Source organism: Mustelus asterias, chromosome 19, assembly GCF_964213995.1.
Source record: "Mustelus asterias chromosome 19, sMusAst1.hap1.1, whole genome shotgun sequence".
NCBI lineage: Eukaryota > Metazoa > Chordata > Chondrichthyes > Carcharhiniformes > Triakidae > Mustelus > Mustelus asterias.
The window spans coordinates 43,604,299-43,617,624 of NC_135819.1; positions in this window are offsets into that span (position 1 = coordinate 43,604,299).

Consider the following 13,326-nt stretch of genomic DNA (forward strand, 5'->3'; position numbering starts at 1 on the left):
AGCATGTGGCTGGGGGGATTGGGGGGCATGGGGGAGCTGTGATTGTCGGTGTGCTAGGGACAAGCAACGTTGCATGACTCCAACATTTGTTCATCTCCACCTCCCCCCAATCCACCCCCCCCTCCCCCGTGACGAGATGGCTTTTGCAATGCAACCAATTGATCTTGCTGTTCTTCTGGTTGCTGCTGGAGCTGAGGAGGAGGACATGGAGGAAGAACTGCAGGCCCAGGAGTCCCGGGCCGTACCACTTGCAGGACCGGAGGGAGACGACCATCAGAGGGAGGAGGTGTCCACCATTCACCCAGAGCGGGGACTTCGGAGAAGGAGGGAGCAGAGACCCCGGCAGTTCCGTGCACGAGTGTCCTTCGAGGAGATGTTGGACACTGTGTGCCGCCAACGTCTCCCACTCCGAAAGGATACCGTGCGACACCTGTGCGACCTGTTGCAGGACCTGGCGCCTAGGGGCAGGGAGGGGCACCCACTCTCAGTGGCTGTCAGATTGACGGCTGCTCTGAACTTCTATGCGACTGGCACCTTCCAGAGCCCGAGCAGAGATGTCTGTGGCAACTCCCAGTCTTCAGCCCATACATGTGTCAAGCAGGTCACTGAAGCCCTGTATGCCTGGGCTGGGCAGTACATTAAATTCAACCTGGACCAGGCCCATCAGGAAGCCTGGGCTGCGGGGTTCGTTGCAATTGCAGGCATGCCGAATGTGCAGGGGGCAGTCGACTGCACCCATGTCGCCCTCAGGGCCCCCCTACAGAATCCACGACGATTTGTCAATAGGAAGGGGTTCCACTCCCTGAATGTACAAATCGTGTGTGATCACAATAAGACCATCATGCACGTCTGCGCCAGACATCCAGGCAGCGTGCATGACAGCTTCATTCTGAGGAGGTCGGACATCCCGCAAGCATTTGAGGAGGAGCCCAGGCTGCGGGGGTGGCTCCTGGGTGATATGGGTCATGGCTGATGACGCCTGTGCGGAGGCCTGTCACTAAGGCGGAGACCCGCTATAATGAGGCCCATGTAGCCACCCGCGCGACAGTAGAGAGCTGCATTGGGCTCCTCAAGATGCGATTCCGGTGCCTGGACCGATCCGGAGGGGCCCTTCAGTACAGCCCCCTGATCTCCTCCTGCATAGTGGTGGTGTGCTGTGTCTTGCACAATCTGGCTGTGCAGTGAGGTGACCTCTTGGAGGAGGAAGAGGACGTGGAGGATGACTAGCCGGCCATCACTGGAGAGGATGACCAGCAGGAGGAGGAGGAAGGGGAGGAGGAGGAAGAGGAGGAGGAGAGCACCTTGGAACACCTGCCAGGTGGTGCAGGGCTGGCATCTCAGCTGAGGCATGCGAGGGTGGCTAGGGTGGCTCTGATAACCAGGCGGTTCAGTCACTAGCGGATGGTGATTGTGGGTTCCATTCCCGCATCCGTCGCCCCCCCACCCCCCCCCCCCCCCCCCCCCCCCCCACCCCTCCCCCCCCCCGAAAAATGCCTTCCATTTATCCTGCACATTGTCACACCAGAGTGGTGGGCCTGGGTACTCTGTGTTTGTTATTTTTTTTCCAGGCAGGAGGGTGGTGACAACTCGCTAAGCACCATTCTGATGATGCCCTGGTGCAAACCAGTCTGACTGCTGCCTGAGATCCACATGCACGCTGGCACCTGGGCCCACGCCTGTCTAGTGGGTAAGGGATCCGAAACCCCCATACAGGGCCCTGGGGCGGGTGGGTTGGGGGACGGGAGGTCATCGCTCGCGGGGTATGAGAGACCAATGACTTCCTTTTCTCAGTGACACCGCATTGAGGGGCCGCCCCAACTGATATCACCATGAGGCATCCATCGGGTGATCGTCAATGGGGCAGGAATCCTGTTCGAAACAACCTATTCACAGGTGGTTGAGGAGAAAAAACATTTATTCACAATAAAGGCGTTCAGATAAGCTGGTGAAACACAGAAACTTGCGAAAAGAAAACACTAAGGTGCCGACAGTCCTTTCTAACTAGTGCAGCCCTTCACCCGTGCCATCTCAGTGCAACTACAACTTCCTAATCTTATGCTGCCTCGCACGCGCCTCAGTGACTCCCCAGAATGTACATCGGAGGTGGAGGGGGCCAGCTGCCGACCTCGCCCCGTGGCCTGTGATGCGCGTCATGGGCGTCCTCAGGAGGCCCTGGACCTTGAGGGCTCTGGCTGGCTTCCAGATGTCTGGGATGTTTCCATGACACCCTCTTCATCCTGCTGCCCCTGAGATGCCCCAGTGTCAGGAAGGGGGGAGTCGGAAGGTGTTGCCATAGCCACAGTCTCCTGGCGGGAAGGCCCCGGCGTGGGCTCATGCCCTTCCTCGTCCGTTGGGGTCCCTTTTGGCCACTGGGTCACTCCATGGGACACTGGTGCTTCTGCAGTGAGCTCCAGAAGCTCCGGCGTCACCTGGCACTGCCAGTCCTGGAGGACCACCTGCGTCCTACCCATGGTGGTCGACCCCTCCGCGATGGCCACTTGAGTCATGGGCCATCTCTCAATGGCCGCAGCAAGTGCCCTGTGAGACTGGGCCATGCTCTGCAAGCCCTCAGTCGTGGCCCTCTGAGACTGAGCCACCTTCTCAAGGGTTGCTGCCATTACCCGCTGTGTCTCAGTGCTGTCCCCCTGGGTCTCCTGCAAGTTCTCGAGCCTCTCAGCCGTGTGCCACAGAATCTCAAGAAGCCTGCTCAGTCCCTCCCCTGTGGCTTGCTGTGACTCGGCCATTGCTTGGAGCTTGCCACCCATGGTGAGGATCCCCTGCCCCAGGCTTTCCACTGCAGACGCCACCCTTGCAGTGTTGGCATTGGAAGCACAGGCAATAGCTGGTCCGCCTGAAAGCCTTGAGACTCCTCCTAGCAGCCTCGCAGTTGGTCCAGTGTGGCCGTCAGCCCCTCCTGCATTCCCTGGCTCTGTTGTTGCATCTCCAACAGCTGAGGGAGAAGTGATCTCAGAGGCCCAGCATGTAGCCTGGGGCCAGCTGTGTCCTCGCCTCCAGCAAGCCCCCGCATGCCAGAGGCCTCAGACGTTTCCTCCTCCACCTGATGTACATCAGCAGATGTGTCGTGCTCACCAGAGAGTGACCCAGAAGCCTCAACACTAACTGGACCCACCGACGTGTCTGTTTCTGCGATGGTGATTTGTGACGTAGAAGCTGACGGATAAACGGTGCTACCCTCGGAGGTCCCTTCACCCATATCCTCCGGGGACTCGTCCGAGCTGTCGTTCCCAGGATGGATGGGAGCTGGAGCCGGGGCTTGCGGTCCAGAAGGCCCTGGGGCATCAGGATCTGTCCCTGAAACACAGGACAGGAGGTTAAGTGCAAGGGAGGGAGAGGAATCCGGGATGCCAAACACATGAATCACATGGCTCCCTTGAACATAGAACACTGAACCCAGACAATTACATCACAGGGACAGGCCCTTCGGACATCCAACCCTGTAGTGACCAGGCTGCCCATCTGATTTGTTTGCCCCCATATGCCTCTGTTCCCATCCCATTCAGATAGCTGTAGAGATGCCCCTTAAATGTCCCTATAGTTTCCGCTTCCACGACCTCCCCGGGCAGTGAGTTCCAGGCACCCACTATCCTCTCAATGCAAATAAAATGCCTCATACATCTCCTTTACACCTTGCCCCTTGTACCCGAAACTCATGCCCCCAAGAAGTTGCCTCAAAGTGAGTCTAGGAATGACAGGTGCTCACGTCTGGATGGCAGACCGACCATGCTGTCTCTGACAGCCTGCGTCTCCCCTTCTCTGGTGAGCTCCAGCGCCTGCTCCTCAGACGGGGTGAGGACCTGGAGGTCTGGCTCACCACCCCCTGTCTTCACCCTCTCACGGGTGTTGTGCTCAGTCTTCTTCTGTGGAGACAGAAGGAACCATGAAATAAATGGTGGCGTTACTCATGCAGAGAATCAGGTGGTGACCCTTAGAGGGCAAACACAGTGGGGCTCATTGGGGGGGAAAGGAAGGAGGTGCTTTGGGGGTCAGGAGCTGGAAGCATGCAGGGTGCTGGGAATGGGAGGATTTGGGGGAGATATGGGGGAGCATGCTGAATGGGGTTCAGCACTCACCCTTGCTGCACGGATGAGGTCATTGATTTTTTTCTGGCACTGCTTCGTGGTTCGGGGGGGGCCAGTGCCCTGGCACTGACCGAGGCAGCGACTGCCTCCCAGGCCGCATGGCCATCAGCCCCCCTGGGTCTGCGTCCTCCTGGGAGGAAGAGGGTGGCCCGCCTCGCCTCTGCTGCATCCAGCAGCCTCCCCAAGTCATCCTCAGAGAATCGGGGGGCTGGTCGTGCGCACATTGTCCTGTACTGCCTGCCTGTCCACTCTGGAGTTTTTTATGGAGCTGCCCTTCGTTAGGGCAGATCAGCTGCAGGCGGTTTGACAGAGCATTCCAGCAAGTTCCATGCAGTTTGCTTGTTAGCACTGGGGGAAAGCAAGTGAGCACTTGCAGGTGTGCTGCTGGGGAGGGGGGGCGGGGGGGGGGGGGGGTGCGGGGGCGGTGATGGTGGATGAGTGCCTCAATGATTAGTGACAGGGGAGAGAGAGGGGGTGTCACACAGCCATCGGGGTGTAAGTAGGATGGGGCCTTGTACGGGATTATCCGGCCCGGCAGTGATGTTTTTCGATGTTTTTTCCAACTGCGCATGCGCAGTTCAGAGCTCCGATCGTTTCGGCCGCGCTAAGCCCCGCCCACAGCGCGAATCGGACTGGAGATGGCTGAGAGCGTATGGGGGCGCCTGAAAGCGGATTCTAAGTCGGATCTGTACTACGCCCAGATTCGGCACTTAGAATGAAAATGGTAAAATCGGGCCCATAGCGTTCAATTCTGGTCGCCACACTACCAGAAGGATGTGGAGGCTTTGGAGAGGGTACAGAAAAGATTTATCAGGATGTTGCCTGGTATGAAGGGCATTAGCTATGAGGAGAGGTTGGAGAAACGTGGTTTGTTCTCACTGGAGCGACGGAGGTTGAGGAGAGACCTGATAGAGGTCTACAAGATTATGAGGGGCATGGACAGAGTGGATAGTCGGAAGTTTTATCCCAGGGTGGAAGAGTCAATTACTAGGGGGCATAGGTTTAAGGTGCAAGGGGCAAGGTTTAAAGGAGATGTACGAGGCAAATTTTTTACACATAGAGTAGTGGGTGCCTGGAACTCATTGCCGGGGGAGGTAGTGGAAGTGGATACGCTAGTGACTTTTAAGGGTCGTCTTGACAAGTACATGAATAGAACATAGAACATAGAACATTACAGCGCAGAACAGGCCCTTCGGCCCACGATGTTGCACCGACCAGTTAAAAAAAAAAAAAAAAAATAGGATGGCAATAGAGGGATATGGTCTCCGGAAGGGTAGGGGGTATTAGTTAAGTCGGGCAGCATGGTCAGTGCAGGTGTGGAGGGCCGAAGGGCCTGTTCTTATGCTGTAATTTTCTTTGTTCTTTGTTCTTTATAAGCCTGCAACCTTCCTGGCGACCTTCAAAGAACCAATGTCCAACCAAAGTCCAACGACCTTCAAAGAACCCAGTGACAATCTTCGTGCATATAACAGTTTCTCTGTATCTCTCAAATCCCTTCACTCTTCCAAACTAAAGGCAATACAGGAGGAAGTGATGCAAAATTGAATGCAGTACCCCAAACAGAATTTGACTAAGGATCTGTAAAACTGAAGCAGAACCTAACTCATGATTTGCTACTGCTTGAAATAAAGGTTAAAATTCTGATAGACTTTTTGATTTACCTGATGTAACTTTGCATTAGTTTGTGTACATGTGGACATAAACCACTTGGCTACCTACAAGTCTCCTATCATTAAGACATTATGCTGATTTTGTTTGTCTCAAATTCAAATTGCATAACTTCACATTTCCCTCATATAACTTCATGTGCAGTAGTTTTGCCCTCTCTTGTAGTCTGTGAATGCCCCTTCATAACTTCCACCTCCCCTCAACATAACTTGTAGTGTCTTCCAACCCTTGGTTACACAACACTACATTCCTTCATCCAAGTTCCTAATACAAATTGTGAAAATCTGAGAGCTTGCTAAAGAATGCTGGGTATCACCAGTTGTCACACTTTACCTGTCAGAAAACAAATTCTTTATCCCTAGTCTTTGTTCCTATCTCCCAACAAAATATCAATCCATATCACAAGGTTTCTTTCAATTCCACGTTCTTTCTGTTTTGCTAATGTTCTCCGATGTGAATCTGAATAAAATGCAGCTGGAAGCATATATACATGGCATCTAATAATATTCTCCATTTCATCATACAAATGACTTATGAACAGCTGAAAATAAGATTTAAAAAGACCTGCCCATACTCATGATGTTCGACCATCATGAATAGATACCAATTGGTATCTAACTAGTCACTAGAAGCTAACAAGTAGTGGAGAACATGCCCCTGTCTACATCTATGGGGATGAAGTTGAAATGGTCAAGAGATTTAAGTTTTTAGGTGTCCAGATCACCAACAACCTGTCCTGGCCCCCCCATGCCGAAACTATAGTTAAGAAAGCCCACCAACGCCTCTACTTTCTCAGGAGTTGAAGGAAATTTGGCATGTCCATTACAACTCTCACCAACTTTTACAGATGCACCACCATAGAAAGCATTCTTTCTGGTTGTATCACAGCTTAGTATGGTTCCTGCTCTACCCAAGACCGCAAGAAACTACAAAGGGCCATGAATGAAGCCCAGTCCATCGCTCAAACCGGCCTCCCATCCATTGATGCTGTCTACACTTCCTGCTGCCTTGGAAAAGCAGCCAGCATAATCAAGGACTCCACGCACCCCGGACATTCTCTCTTCCACCTTCTTCCGTCGGGAAGAAGATACAAAAGTCTGAGATCATATACCAACTGACTCAAGAACAGCTTCTTCCCTGCTGCCACCAGACTTTTGAATGGACCTACCCTGCATTAAGTTATCTTTCTCCACACCCTAGCTATGACTGTAACACTACATTCTGCACTTTCTACTTTCCTTCTCTATGAACAGTGTGCTTTGTCTATATAGCGCACAAGAAGCGATACTTTTCATTGTATACTAATACATGTGGCAATAATAAATCAAATCAAATCAAATCAAATAACCTCACCTGCTCCACAGTCATTTAATCTCCTGGGAAAGGAAGAGCAATTACAAATAAAGAATGGGTCACTGAGGGGGAAAATGCTCTGGAAAAATCTTCTCCCATCCCCACTGACAAGTGAAACACAAACAATGAGGTTCCAATGACCATTCATATCTTGAACTTTTATTTGATGTAATCTCTGTCTCAGCCAAGAACCGGTTCAGCCACCTCCTGAAGTCACCTCTTCAAACAGTTCATCTAGATTATACAGGCAGGATTCACCCATTAAAAATCTCTGCTGACAATCTGTGACCAGTTGATACTTTTCCAAGGTGAGAATTTTCCAAGCGGTGTACATGCATGGTGGGCAGGAAAGGAAGCGGCCATGGTTCCCTGAGCTGCACGAGATCCATCAACAATATTACGCTGGCTGGCCACTCAAGTGCCAGGAGGGATATCCTGATGCTGAGGGATGGAAGCAGAAGGCCAATTCACCTCATCAAGGAGGCCAGGCCAGAGGTGGCAGCTGAGTTTAACGGGCATGACCTGGTCCGGCGCACATGGATACAATGTCAGAAAAGGTTCAATGACCTTCTGCACTCAGCAAGGGTGAGCTGTGAGTTGGCATTGTACAGTGTGGGGGACTGAAGAAAGGTGCCTGTCCCTAGTTGTACTCACAGGCGTAGGAATCAGGGGGCCTCAGAACACACTCAGCCCATGTGTGTTAAAGCTGGAGCGAAGATCAGAAGCCCTGGGCCTATCAGAGAGTTAGGTGTGCAAAGAGGTTGGGATGTCCACATGCTTTGTGGGGGTGAAGGGGTATGGGGGACAGCATGGTCTGGTGCTGGAGGTGGAAGGTTGAGTACTGATTGGAGCTTTGCACTTACGAGAATAAACATAGCCATAACAACACAGAGCTCTGCTACTGATGGCAGCTTGGCAAACCTGAGAATTCATACCAGCCATGAGCTGGGAGCCCTGGAGCTCGAGTGTGAGGTCATGGAGAGAGACTCGTGTCTCTGAGGATGGTAAGAACCCAGTGGACAGAAGCAACATAAATGGAGAGTGAAAATAATGTATGGGCATCTTGTTCCTTATTAAAACTTCAGTGCTTCACCAAACACTAAGCCACTGTGAGACCATTGATACTAATCACATCCAGCCATACATCATGAACATTGAACTATTAGTTGCTTCACAGAGTCAATGTCAACAAAACGAAGGAGATTGTCATCGACTTCAGGAAGTGTAAAGGAGAACATGCCCCTGTCTACATCAATGGGGACGAAGTAGAAAAGGTCGAGAGCTTCAAAGTTTTAGGTGTCCAGATCACCAACAACCTGTCCTGGTCCCCCCATGCCGACATTATAGTTAAGAAAGCCCACCAACACCTCTACTTTCTCAGAAGACTAAAGAAATTTGGCATGTCAGCTACGTGTCTCACCAACTTTTACAGATGCACCATAGAAAGCATTCTTTCTGGTTGTATCACAGCTTGGTGTGGTTCCTGCTCTGTCCAAGACCACAAGGAACTACAAAAGGTCGTGAATGTAGCCCAGTCCATCACGCAAACCAGTCTCCCATCCATTGTCTCTGTCTACACTTCCCACTGCCTCGGCAAAGCAGCCAGCATAATTAAGGACCCCATACACCCCGGACATTCTCTCTTCCACCTTCTTCTGTGGGGAAAAAGATACAAAAGTCTGAGGTCACGTACCAACCGACTCAAAAACAGCTTCTTCCCTGCTGCTGTCAGACTTTTGAATGGACTTACCTTGCATTAAGTTGATCTTTCTCTACACTCTAGCTATGACTGTAACACTACATTCTGCACTCTCTCGTTTCCTTGTCTATGAACAGTATGTTTTTTCTGTATAGTGCGCAAGAAACAATACTTTTCACTGTATGTTAATACGCGTGACAATAATAAATCAAATCAAAAGATTATTTTCATTTCTCAGCTTAAGCAGAGGCTGGAGGCAGGGCATACCAAGGGGCACTGGCTGTTGGGGGACAGCTGGAGACCAGGACCATGCTGAGTCTGAGGCAGATGATGAGCCTCTGGATCATCAATCAGCAGATGCTGGATGTCCAGTGGGGTGAGTGTGAAAATCTGGTGGAGATTCCTGAGGTTCTGCATACCATGGTCTCCATCACAGAGGAATCTATGTTCATTGACCCTGAGCACCAAGTGCATAGCCTCATCAGTTGAGAGAGTGATGACTCTGGTGGAGATGCAGCTCCAGGGACAGAATGAGGGATTCCAGGGGTTTTGTTATGACCTGCAGGCCCACACAGACAGGTGGTCACTGCCAGTGTGGGAGAAGGATACAACATCCAAAGGGTGACCACAAAGGTCATCTGACCCAACAAGACACCATAGTCAGCAACCCGCCTCTAATGTCAGTCAGTGAGAGGGGGGCCTGCAAACATAAGACTCAGTGAGCACAACAATGGGTTTGCACAGGTGGCTTATGTTCAGGTGATTGGGAGACTCCGCAAAGATCACCCACTGACCCTTGAAAAGATCCTGAGGCATAAAAATTAAGGATGACAGTGACCATGAGAGGTCAAGTGACCTTGAGAGATAGCACAAGAGTTATGTTAACAAACATCTTTTTAAACACAGACTTTTTTTTCAGCTCACTTTATTCAGACACTTTATTCCCAATATTTAAAGGGCAGGGATATAACTAACCTGACAACACAACAGTCTCACAGACCTTATTCACCCTTTACAAACATTTACCTCTACTCTAAAAATTCGTAACCCGCACATGGCCCTCCCTCCGGTGAAAATGACATCTATTTGAATTCAAATCTGAGTTCAGATGGTCCTGCTAAATTTGAGCTCCCCCACTTGTGTGAGTTACATCCTGCCTCTGTTCCCCAACTGGTGTAAATAGGATCTGTCAGAAAAAGGACCTGAACTTCAGGTCCACGTACCCAGCATCGCAAAAACCAAGGCTATTGTTTCTTTACGTGGCTCGGTACCATACTTTGTCGTATCCTGCCTAGTGAAGTGCCTTGGGCACTTTTCTTACATCAAAGTTACTAAATAAATACAAGCAGTAATGGTTGTTGCCAGGAAATTATCTTTATTTTAAGGTTTGGATGTTTCCCTGATGTCTCAAGACTCAAAGTGAAACATGATCTGGGAAGGCAAATATACAAATTTGGCATGTCTTCTCCAAATTCACACTGGATTAATTAGTAATACAACTTGCCTTTCTGGTCACTTTGCTGTGCCATTATATGGACATTATGTGCATTGCTCTTTACTTAGGTATATTCTTTAGTCTATAGTTAGTGCTCAGTATTTGTTGATTGAACTTGCAGGATATCAAACTGTAATCTAAGTCCCGAGTCCTAATTTATTCAAAAGCATTGCACTAACAATGGAAAACAAAACTGCTTTGTGTCACTTCTCAGATTTGTGATGTAAACATGCCATCAGTGTTTGATTTGTTGGTCGTTCCTCGGTATTTGTTTTGCTGGCTGTTCAGAAGAACAAATACTACTCAATCACAATGAATTAACATCTGAAGGATTGAATATCAAACTCTGCATCCCCCATTGAGGCTATTACGCTAGTACAAAATTGAAGGGCCCAAATGGGGGGGAGGGGAGGCAGATTTTGAAACATTTAAAATTGTTCAGATATTGGAAGAACAGCTTATTTTAAATCATTTCTCTAATTACTTTAGCGGGGCTATTGTGTTCAACTCTAAATTTAATTCGACAGGCAGGCAGAGGCCACAGTTTTAAGCTCCTGGAGGCTGGATAGCCAGGGACTTTTTTCTCTGGAGCATAGGAGGGCTAGGGGTGATCTTTTTGAGCTCTATAAAATAATGAGGGGCTAGATCAGCTAGATAGTCAATATCTTTTCCCAAAGATAGGGGAGTCTAAAATTAAAGGGCATAGGTTTAAGGTGAGAATAGAGAGATACAAAAAGGGTCCAGATGGGTAATTTTTTTACACAGAAGGTAGTGAGTGTCTGCAATAAGCTGCCAGAGGTACTAGTAGAGGCAGGTACAATTTGTCTTTTAAAAAGTGTTTAGACAGTTACATGGGTAAAATGGGTATAGAGGGATATGGGCCAAACATGGGCAATTGGGACTAGCTTAGGGGTTAAAAAAAGGGGCGGCATGGACAAGTTGGGCTGAAGGGCCTGTTTCCATGCTGTAAACCTCTATGACTCTATGACTCTTTGACAATAGAACAAGAGGAGCCATGAAAATGTTTTACTTAATGAGTTGTTGTGATCTGAAGTGCAGTGCATGAAAGGTTGGGAGCAAATGGAATAAGTGCCTGAAGAACGAAAATTGTACCGGACACTAAGAAACAGAAGATGAATAGGACTATTTGGATAGCTCATTCAAGGAGTTGGCAGCAGCACAGTGGACTGAACGGCCTCATTTCTGTGCTGCATCATTCCATAGTTCTATAAGAATTTTAGTGATTATCTGGAGTGCCCAGACAGAAGTAGGAATATCAAGCCTCCAGTAATTGCAGATTAATCTCCTGGATATGACTGCTTTCAACTAAAGAGGAAAAAATTCATAGTGGTATTTTTAAAAAATGCTTTCCTTCTCGTTTTCTTTGGACAACTTTGTTTAATTGTCACTTAGATGTTGCAAATGCGGAAAAAGACTGCTCGACTCTGCAGAATGGTTGGCAGTGGAAAGTCATAGGATGAAACACTAGACTGAAAACTGATGCAGGGAGGCAATCCTGTTTCAGGCTAATAGGCTGGAGGAAATAGATGTTCGGAGGGAAGATGTATTGGCAGTTTTGAATAAACTGAAGGTCGATAAGTCCCCTGGGCCTGATGAAATGTATCCTAGGATTCTTTGGGAGGCGAGGGATGAGATTGCAGAGCCTTTGGCTTTGATCTTTGGGTCCTCGCTGTCCACGGGGATGGTGCCAGAGGACTGGAGAGTGGCGAATGTTGTTCCTCTGTTTAAGAAAGGGAATAGAAATGACCCTGGTAATTATAGACCGGTTAGTCTGACTTCGGTGGTTGGTAAATTGATGGAAAAGGTCCTTAGGGATGGGATTTACGACCATTTAGAAAGATGCGGATTAATCCGGGATAGTCAGCACGGATTTGTGAAGGGCAAATCGTGCCTCACAAATTTGATAGAATTTTTTGAGGAGGTAACTAGGTGTGTTGATGAAGGTAGGGCGGTTGATGTCATATACATGGATTTTAGTAAGGCGTTTGATAAGGTCCCCCATGGTCGGCTTATGATGAAAGTAAGGAGGTGTGGGATAGAGGGAAAGTTGGCCGATTGGATAGGTAACTGGCTATCTGATCGAAGACAGAGGGTGGTGGTGGATGGAAAATTTTCGGACTGGAGGCAGGTTGCTAGCGGAGTGCCGCAGGGATCGGTGCTTGGTCCTCTGCTCTTTGTGATTTTTATTAATGACTTAGAGGAGGGGGCTGAAGGGTGGATCAGTAAATTTGCTGATGACACCAAGATTGGTGGAGTAGTGGATGAGGTGGAGGGCTGTTGTAGGCTGCAAAGAGACATAGATAGGATGCAAAGCTGGGCTGAAAAATGGCAAATGGAGTTTAACCCTGATAAATGTGAGGTGATTCATTTTGGTAGGACTAATTTAAATGTGGATTACAGGGTCAAAGGTAGGGTTCTGAAGACTGTGAAGGAACAGAGAGATCTTGGGGTCCATATCCACAGATCTCTAAAGGTTGCCACTCAAGTGGATAGAGCTGTGAAGAAGGCATATAGTGTGTTAGCTTTTATTAACAGGGGGTTGGAGTTTAAGAGCCGTGGGGTTATGCTGCAACTGTACAGGACCTTGGTGAGACCGCATTTGGAATATTGCGTGCAGTTCTGGTCACCTCACTATAAGAAGGATGTGGAAGCGCTGGAAAGAGTGCAGAGGAGATTTACCAGGATGCTGCCTGGTTTGGAGTGTCGGTCTTATGAGGAAAGGTTGAGGGAGCTGGGGCTGTTCTCTCTGGAGCGGAGGAGATTGAGGGGAGACTTAATAGAGGTTTATAAAATGATGAAGGGGATAGATCGAGTGAACGTTCAAAGACTATTTCCTCGGGTGGATGGAGCTATTACAAGGGGGCATAACTATAGGGTTCATGGTGGGAGATATAGGAAGGATATCAGAGGTAGGTTCTTCACGCAGAGAGTGGTTGGGGTGTGGAATGGACTGCCTGCAGTGATAGTGGAGTCAGACACTTTAGGAACAT